The sequence below is a fragment of the Thermobia domestica genome, chromosome 7 (assembly GCF_964235325.1).
Source record: "Thermobia domestica chromosome 7, izTheDome1.hap1.1, whole genome shotgun sequence".
In the NCBI taxonomy this organism is placed as follows: Eukaryota; Metazoa; Arthropoda; class Insecta; order Zygentoma; family Lepismatidae; genus Thermobia; species Thermobia domestica.
The window spans coordinates 78,588,043-78,598,443 of record NC_137460.1 but is presented as its reverse complement, the minus strand read 5'-3'; positions in this window follow the sequence as shown (position 1 = coordinate 78,598,443).

The window sequence follows — 10,401 nt, the reverse complement described above, 5'->3', positions numbered from 1 at the left end:
AATTGTCACCCAATAAGTACACGGAATGATAAAAGGAAGGTAAAGTTAAGTGTTAAGATGAGTGAAATACGGGCTATGAGTAAATTCAGTGGTAAATGTAATGAGAACGCTACTTCTTTCCTGGAAAAATTTCAGGACGAATGCAATATAATGTGTATAGATAGATCACAATATATGAAATTAATCCCTCATGTATTACTCCCACCATGTTCTTTATGGTTTAAAGCCGTACGTGATCACATCAATACTTATGAGGAATTCAAAGCAGCGCTGATTGCGAATTATGAAAATGACTTTTTGCTTGCAAATCGAGATGCCACCATTAGAAATCAACACTTCAATCCTCGATTGCATAAATCTGTTGTAGAGTTTGTTGTAAATACATACAACGAATTAAAGGTCGTTAATCCATTGCAATCGGAATCGAGAATAATAGCATCAATTCGAAATTTGCTTCCATTTAAGTTACAACAGATCTTATTTTCCACACAGTGTATGAGTTTCAACCATTTATTAATGCTTGTCCAATGCTATGAAACTCAATACCATGCTATGAATCAACAAGCAGGAATGGGTAAAAATAAGAATAATTCAGATCATTTTGTGCCTGTTCGGAATTTGAATATCCGAAGTGTGAACAATACGGAACATAACCTAAGCCGAGTAAATTCTAGCAATCAAAACGAGCAAAATAGACAAAGTTATGTAGGGAATCCGCCTAACCTAATTAATCGTAGCAATCCATATGTTAGACCATATAATCAAAATAGGTTTAAAAATAGACCGAATGTATGGCGAAATTCTAGGAATACAGCAAACTACGCGGATAGACATAATTGGAGATCAAGAGATGGCACTTCACATCCGGATCCAGGTATTGAAGTAATTCCTGTACAGAACAATAATAGGGGACATAATAATGATTGTGCAGTACAATGTACTTTATTAAATTCATATGCAAGTATGAATGTAACCTGATTACCGTTAATGAAATTAAGTTAAATTCATATCAGTTATAGATTTTCATGAACATTTATTTTATTTTTATTCAATTTAATTCTCTTTAATTCTCATTAATCAATGATAATTCTCAAATGTTTTTAATATATGTAAGAATTATAATTCGATTCATAAATGATTAAAAGCAAAGGTTTAGATTTATATTAGATTGATTTGTGTAAAAAAACTTAACTGTCAAAGATTATGTTAAGAAGAAGATCTATTCTATAAAACTAAATATTCGACAACTATCTTGAATGAGATTCTTCTATGTTGTGATGCCTTATTAATCTAATGTTTATTTTAAAATATCACCTAAAATGATTATCATATAATGCGCCCTGACTATTTGTAACTCATGTTTGTCCCTTACGATTTTTGAATTCGCACCCTTCAACGATTAAATAAATGAGCGACGATATTTTTAATAAGAAAATATAATAATAATATAATGAATGTAATTAAAAATAAGTATTGATGAAGTGTAATATTTGTTATAAATATATATATATATATATATATGAAATGTAATGAAGATATATATGAGGTGCGATCAAAATGTGATGGACATATGCAATGTAAGAACAGTATTGTAAACGGACCAGTGGTTCTTGAACATAAAAGCCAAACTCGCTTATGACTTTTATATTCAGTCCATTTGTCGGGCGACATTTTATATAACAAAATACTTTGGATAGGGTAATAATTACCTGTACCTTGGGCAGAAAGTGCTCATACATATGCACTATACTTCATAGAATGTTAATTTAATAATAACAGAAGAAGAATGTTTTTAAGATATGTAAGAGATTATTATGGGATAGTTGTTGCTATGTAAATGTTTATGGATACCTAGTCAGCAAGTTTGTGTGCTTGACAGTTTGAAGGAAAATATATTATAAAGTATATCAGCTAATAAACCATTTTAGCAACGTTCATCGACGTTATCATTCTAATAGAAAAGGTGAGAATAATGGTATATAATTATTAAAGATAATTTTTACATGCAAACAAATACTACCACTTAAGATTTATATATCTTACTAAGCCGAACTAGGTTGACGACTACCCTTGGTGAGTCGTTATAACAACATTCTCGATAAACTTTTTATAATGATTCATGAAGCAGTTCTTGAGATTTTTTTGTCTCCCCGACGGCTATACGGGCAGAGTAAATACATATGGGACTTTTCGTATGCCAAACTTCCAAAATAATTAATTTTAGGAATTTTTCCCGGGGTAAGTTCCAAGGAAATCTGTCAAATAATATTGTAATGTAATGGTAGAGACAGTACGCAGGTTTGTTCCTTTCCCTTACATTTTTGTTTCAAGATTCTATACAAGGAATATGCTACAAGTTTCCTGTATACAATAGTTCTTTTTCTAAAAAGTTGAATTTGGTGCCCCAAGCAGCGCGGAGGTCTTTGAGGTTGATAATTAAGGAACCTCCTGCCCGAAGCAGCGTGGAGGCAGTTTCTTGTCTCCTGCCCAGTGTAGCGTAGAGACGAAAGAGACCTGCTGCCCGAAGCAGCGCGAAGATGGGTTCGTTTCTCCTGCCCAGTGCAGAGTGGAGACGAAAGCAACTTCCTGCCCGAAGCAGCGCGTAGGTGCGTTGGTGTCTCCTACCTAGTTAAGCGCGAAGAATAAAGTAGTAATGGCTCGAACTGATGTCTTATTGGTTTAAAAGTGCTCTTTTATAGCCTTCCTTGGGAGGGGGAGCCTGTGGAAGGGTTGGAAGGGGTCCTTCGTGGCTCTCCGTGTTCATTTTTGTACTTCTTCTCCCTAGGTGGCTTCAGTCGGCTGCTTGATAATCCTCGTGGAGAAGCATATGTTGTTGTTTACAAGTAAGGGGATATTGCAATATTTTATAGAATAAAAATATTTTAGTCACCTAGTACTGGATACAACAACATACTGATCACTTAACTTGCCCACAAACTAAAAGCTTTCTGGCACACCAGAGAAGTTTAAATACTACTTCAAGAAATTAACTTAGAGGCACATTTTGAATTAAAGGAAAAAAACCTAAAAGTATTTTGATTTGGAATAATGAAGAATATAAAACATTTCAATCTACAATATATATTATGATCTGATATTTCCGTTAACACAGATTTGCAGTATTGCATATCTGAAATACGACGAGTTACTCGGTTTATTATGATATTTTCCATGTCATTCAGAGCTGTACTGTTATTAAAACCGCCAGGAGGTCCTGTGTGATGGAAACATTTAACAACAACGAAGAAAATAATAACAAAACAGACATTTTCATTATTGTTTCATTACGGACAATTTATTTACAGCACATTTCATATATTAAAACAGATGACTTGTTATTAAAATCGTTACACAACACATCTACGACACAAAAAAGAAAGAAATGAGAGGATTTGAATAAATGCTCACTTCGTCCCAAAATACAAAATCAGCAAAGCAATTTAGCGGTAATTGAATATGCATCAGGTAATTATTTCGTTGCGCTTTCCTGTAAAAGTGCTTTACATGCATTATCAGACATTGCTTGTTTGGCTGGAAGTCACTTATAAAACGAGATTGTGCACAAGCGTCCTGTTTTTCCCATTTGATACCGTACGAAATACATAGTTTTCATGTGTGTGAGAGGGACAAAGCACGAGCGTTATTAAACATTTTTTTGGAGGATTCTGGAATTATTTCCAGAAGAAAAGAAAAATGTAGAATTTCAATGATTGTTCCAGAGTGGGTGTAGATAAACGGTGAGTAATCTCACTTCGTAAATGAGTGGTTCCGAGTTCGAATATCGATGCCGATAATGTTTAGTTTAACATCCTACGTTTTAATTCTGTAAACCAGCATTCTCAACCGCTGTGTCGCGACACATTGGTTTGTCGCGAGTACATGTCAGGTGTGTCGCGAAATTTTTAATGTCTTGTAAGATCTTCCGTAAAGAAATTATCTGTAAAAGAAAATAAAAATTTATTGCCAATCGACTTCATATCACTCTTGTCTTCCAAGTTTAAAGCAGGAAAGTTTGCTTTTAATGACGTTCATCTTAACGCTGTTCGCTGTTTAAATCTCATAGTCATTCCATAATTTTAAAAAATGAATTGTATGTATTTTTATGTGTTTTGTTTTTTGCTGCATCTAGGAAAAAAATCAGGGGTCGCGAAAGTTTGAAACGTACTTTGGTGTGCCTCAAAGGAAAAAAAAGGTTGAGAAACGCTGCTGCAGATTGGTAAAGGAGACCTATGACGAATGCAAATTATTGGTGTAAAAAAAAAGGATAAGATCAGCCCAACAGTATTGGTACTCTCTCCGACGTGACAAAGAAATATTTACCGTATATGTTGATATTTACAGTATCTGTTGTATGAAGTGGTTCTACCAATGTTCACCTTTTAAATTAGTACGTAGTTTGTATAACATTTTCCAGATCGCAACATAATAATGTCTAATGTAAAATGAATTTTGCATTTCTGTTATTGTATAGTGTATATTGTTGTGAAATAGTACGAACTTCAGGATCTAATACAGTTAATTTTCCAATTGGTGTGTCAGTTGCTTAAAAAATTAAACAAATCGATTCGAAAGTAAAAAAAAAGATAGTTCTGTTTTCAAGAAAATTACTATTTAAAAAAAATCTATTTATGCATGACCAAAAAGAAATGCAAGCGGAGCGCTCTCATTATGCTTATAAATTGATTGCATATGATAGTTTCCATGTTTTTCTTTTCAGTCACGTATAAATAGAACTTTTTTTTTTTAAAGTAATTTTCTTTAAAACAGATTTATTTCATTTTTTTATTATGGTTTGTTAATTTTTTCATTTTATTACAATTTGTTTTATTGTTTTCTTTAAAACGAAAAATGTCTATTTTTAAAAAAATCTACTTTTCAGTCATAATTAAATGTGTTTTCTATTGTTTAGAATTGTTTATTTTCCTTTTTACGTGCTTGCCGAGACTCGGTATCTTCTGACACTATTACTTACTTAAAAAAAGAGAACTAAATAATTCACAAGAAAGGCTTTTTTTTTTTTTTTGAAAGGTAAAATGAAGATATAAGACTAAGACTGAAAAAAGTATTAGGCGTTCTAAGTAGTTCACTATAATCCAATATAATCAGTGGCGTTCAGTGGCGGATCTAGAATGTAAAAACTGCGGGGAGGGACAGCCAGAACCCAGACTACGGTAAGTATATCATGAATTTACTATAAACTATCAAAAAATATAAAAATAATAGCTTAAATTATTTTTGTCACTCAGAAAACTAGGGAAGCTAGGCCCCCCGGCCCCGGGCTAGATCCGCCACTGATGGTGTCCAATGCTTTTATAGTCTTAAACCTATTACTTTATTTTACTGATACAAGGATATATATATTAGGGTGATCCAATTTTTTTGATTTCCGAATTTCTTTGGACTCACCCCCTACAATGGTTCCATATGGGACTAAATTAAACCAGGAGAAAAATTAGTTTCATTAAATAATATTAAATGGTGCCCCAAGCGATCTAAAATTTTGAATCCGATTACAGTACATAGCATATGGGAAAAATCTGGAATAAACTCATGTAATTTAGAAACGGCTAAGGGGAATGCGAAGATATCCTGGATAATAGAAATAGATGTTAAAACATACCTAATTTTGTATAGTACTGTCATAGCGGCCATCTTAAAATCCGCCATCTTGGATTCAGGTCAAAATTTTTAAATAGGAAGAGGGTCATGTGACATCGTTTTGAGGTAGCGTTTTACCAGAAGTACAAATCTGGCACTATTTTACAGTTAGCTTAATTCGTGTAAGAATTATTACCTGTGAAAAGATTTCTTTTCAGAGGTAATAATTCTTACACGACTAAAAGTAAAGACATGAGTTTGGCGCAAAAAGAACGAAAGGGATATGCGTGGCTTCAAAAGAAAGAGGAACGCAAAAGAAAATGCACTTCTGAAAATGATTTGTTTGAATTTTATATACCAAAAGACGTGGAGCAGTTCAAGTAATGAAGACGAAAACTATCTGAGAATGATAGAGAAAATGTAAATATGGATGCGTGTGTGCCTGGATCCTCCATGAGATGTAAAAGGGGAAAAAACTAATTTTATTACTCAAACACTAATTTTATTATTTTGTTGATCGATAAAAGGTCACTGATAGGGCAGCAATACATATTCTGACAGTGACGGCAGAAGCATTAGGCCATAATGCAGAAGGAAAACTACTGCCGAATTTGATTGGCAGAGAGACTGTCGACAGATTACCAATAATTATTACAGGAGATGGTCATAAGAGGCTAATTGGTGTTCCCATTTTGGCATCATCAAGAGAAGAACATATTGTTTCTACTATAGTACATTCACTTGAAGAATGGAACTTGGTAAAGTACGTGCAGGCAGTTTATTGTGACACTACTCCTTGCAATATCGATCTTGTCAACGGTGCTTGCATTCTGCTAGAGCAGAAGCTTCAAGATAACCTTCTGTACCTTTCTTGTAGACACCACATTTATGAATTAGTTTTAAAATGTGTATTTGATAACTGTTGTGTTTCGTTTGCATCTGGACTGGACGTTCCCTTATTGAAGTGTTTCCAGAATGAGTGATCTAAAATGGATTGCACTAACTTTATTTCAGGAATTGATGATGATGATGATGATGTAAGGAGCATTTTTTCAGATGTAAAAAATGAAGTGTTACATTTTGCTATCAAACTTGTAGAAGCAGGACACCACTGAGACAATAACAGGGAATTTTTAGAACTGACCATCATATTCTTGGGTGACATATTTGCTTGTGGAGTTTTCTTTCGATTGCCTGAAGCAATTCACCATGTAAGGTGGATGGGAAAAGCAATCTACTATTTAAAAATATTTCTCTTTCGTTCCAACAATTTCGTTTAACGAAGCAAATAGAATCGGATCTTCGGAGAGTATGCATTTTCTAATACGACTATATGTTCAAGCTTGGCTTAAGTGATCAAGCATCCCATTCACCATTACAAGACCTGCAATTTTTGAAAGGTTTGTACAGTTATAGACATATAGATGCTGAATTATCTGAAGTGGCTCTTTCTAAATGTTCACGCCAACTCTGGTACTTGACGGAGGAACATGTAGCATTAGGGTTTTTCGATGATGTAGTTACCATAATGGAAAAACAAAAAATGGTTGAAAGAATTAAAACTGTAAAGGGAAACCGTGAAGCAGCAAAGAGGCTTGACGCAAGAGATGATACCATAAAAATTCTTGTGAAAATAGAAATCAGTGATTTTGTTACAACAAACAGAAAAATTTTCCTCGAGAGATTTAAAATACCGAAAGGGTTTCTTGAGTTTATCCGATATCATGGTCAAATAACAATGACTATGTTCAAGGAAAAACAATAGTTAAATTCATCCACATAACAAACGGTGCAGCAGAAAGGGGAATGTAACTAACAGAAGATTACAACAACGTACTTACGAAAAATGAGGAGCAGAAACAGTTTCTTTTGCAGATAGCGAAGACCCACAGACAATCCTTTCCTAGATGCAACAAAAGTGAACTATGTAGCAAATAAGATTCGTAACTTATCAAAAGGCTGCTACATAAATAAGGGATATTTCAATTTCTTCCAAGTTATAATTTTACTCTTTCCTCATAATAGTCTATGAATCATCTTGATAGAAAAACTTATTTGTAGTTCAAAGTGAAACAACTAGTTTGTTTCTGTTTATAAGACTTCCAAAATTATTATAAATGTGTGTTCCATAACTACAATAAAATAACATTACATCGAAGCATTTTATTTTCCACACGTAATCTATATTATAAAAGAGAACGTACAAATCCTTTGTTCCCTCATCACGCTAATACGGCTGAACCAATTTCTTTTATTTTTGGGGGGTTATTAGGATTTGGACCCTAGATGGTTTTTAATTTTTAATTACCAGTGTCTTGAGATAATTGACCATTCAAGTGTCCATACGTACAAATCCTTTGTTAGTTCATCATAGGTAAAAATAAACGTATTTATATGCAACCCGCATGACCGTGTCACTCGGCGGGTTAACATAAATGACAGGCGCTATAATGTTAACATTTACTGCAATTTGAAAGCGAAAAAGTAAAAATTATCTAAGTAACAAAGTTTATTGCGTTCCGGGGTGACCGCAGCGAAGCGGGTCACTCGGTGGGTTAACATAAATGACAGGCGCTATAATGTTAACATTTACTGCAATTTGAAAGCGAAAAAGTAAAAATTATCTAAGTAACAAAGTTTATTGCGTTCCGGGGTGACCGCAGCGAAGCGGGGTGAACGCTGCTAGTAACTCATATATGAATATAGGGAACTTCAAAATAATACCAGATTGTGCTTCTGGTGAAATGTGACCTCAAAAAGATATACATAGTTTCAAACAACGAAAGAAGACTAGGAAGTATGTTTATCATGAAAAACAAATCGAACTCGAAATTTCAACGGATTTACACGTTTCATGGTCCATAGATACCGAAAAAGTGAATTTTTCGACATCTGTTCGTTTGTTCGTCCTGATATATCTTTAGAGGCCATACCATTCAACTTATCTCCACTAAATTTTAAACTTATGGTTTATAAATGATTCTTCAGCGGTTTTTCTTTTCGAATTTCCCTCGTACCCCTAAAAGCAAGAGTAGTTTCCTGAAAAATCAAAATAAAAAAAAATACGATTCTCTCGAAAACAGCTCTTACAATTTTGTTTATATTTCATAAATCAGTTTTTCAATAACAACCATATACTTTATTATTTATATTCAGAAACGAACGTTGTGTACTAGCGTCGATCGTTTAAACACGAGGAGGATCTAGTTTTCAGGTGGTACGAGCTTTCCTTTGTCTTAACGCTTTTCGTAATACTTACTTCTTTTCATTGTGTTTTGTAATGTCTATACTTTAAACAGATTTTTTTACCTATGCATAGTTAATAAATAGAAATTTAACGAATTTATGTGTGCATGGTTTCTAATCGCAACGTGCAGATCTATATACTATTAAAGAAGTTCCTGAAATAGAAACCTCGAAAGATTTTCATGTTCTTGTCCGTCCCCGAAATGAACTTTTGGCTAATGCCTGTCTCAGACGAAAGATCTTAAGCTCGTAGGTACCAAATATTATTACGTATTTCCATGTCTCATTCAATATTAAAGTTAATCAATACTCGATGCAGAATGCAGCCGGGAGATTTAGATAAGTTCGTAGGATTTCATACTGTTCGTCCAGTCTTTAAGGAAACTCTGAAGAAAGGCAGACTAATAATATTAAAGATAGCTGACGTAACAGGGATTCCAAACTGATCATGCTTTGGGTGGAAATAATTGAAATTCGTCTGCTTAATATTTTGAACGGTCTATGGATATTTTTGATTGGAAACTTGGTTAAGAAATGTTTAACAGGTTGACTGGCATGAGACCCAAAATTGGGTCTCAAGTACTATCATTCGTGAGGCCGTGATACCCACTTTTGTATCTTACCTCACTAATCCCTGTTCGGCCTAAGCTCTAAACTGTGACAAACAAAGCCACGTTAAACTAAATCTCACTGATTTGTATTGGCCTACCGACGCTTGTACTCCTCCGCAAAATAGTTCATATGATTTGATTGTTACTTTCACTATGAAGTTCCATATGAAACTTCTACATTATTATAAATGACAAAAATATAATACGGATTATCCAATAATACTGCAATCAAGTGTGGTTAACGAAACAATAGAAATAAACTCTAAGCATGCGCAGTAATTATGGCGCCAATTCAACTATGGTGGCGCGTTCTGCTTTTAAGTCTAAAAGATGTCTCACATGAATCCCAGTTCCGCGAGTGTTGTGGTAAAATACCATCAGTAAGCAACAATTGCTTACCAGCTAAATTTAAATATATTTTTTAAAATTTTTCTAGTTTTTTCTTTTTCTGCTACTGCCCTAAGTATTTGGATAACGCGAGACAATATTATCAAAACGCACGTGTATAATTTGCTCCTCCCCGTGGGGAGTGATACATCAGTAGCCAATCGTATTTTTAACAAGCGGAAGGATACAAGTATTTTGTTTATCGGAGTTTTGAGCTTACGCTGAACAGGGATTAGTTGTTTCAAGCCGTAATATCCGTATATGGGTTTCACTTGTCACTTGTTAACATGGTGAAAAATAATCTCTTGGCTCCAGAATGTTACACGATACACTTAGCCTGGCCCTAAAAAGCAACTGGCGCTTATAACATTTTTTTTTTTTTTTTTTGGCTCAGACACGACTCTTCGGTTTCGGCACCTGAAGATTTGAACCGAAACGGGCTATCATCATTGAGTTGAGTTGAGTTGATTTTAGTTTAGCGTCCCTTTCAGCAGCGAGGCTATATGAGACGTGGACCTACTGCTTAACGTGGAATCCGAACCACATGAGCTCCCGCCGG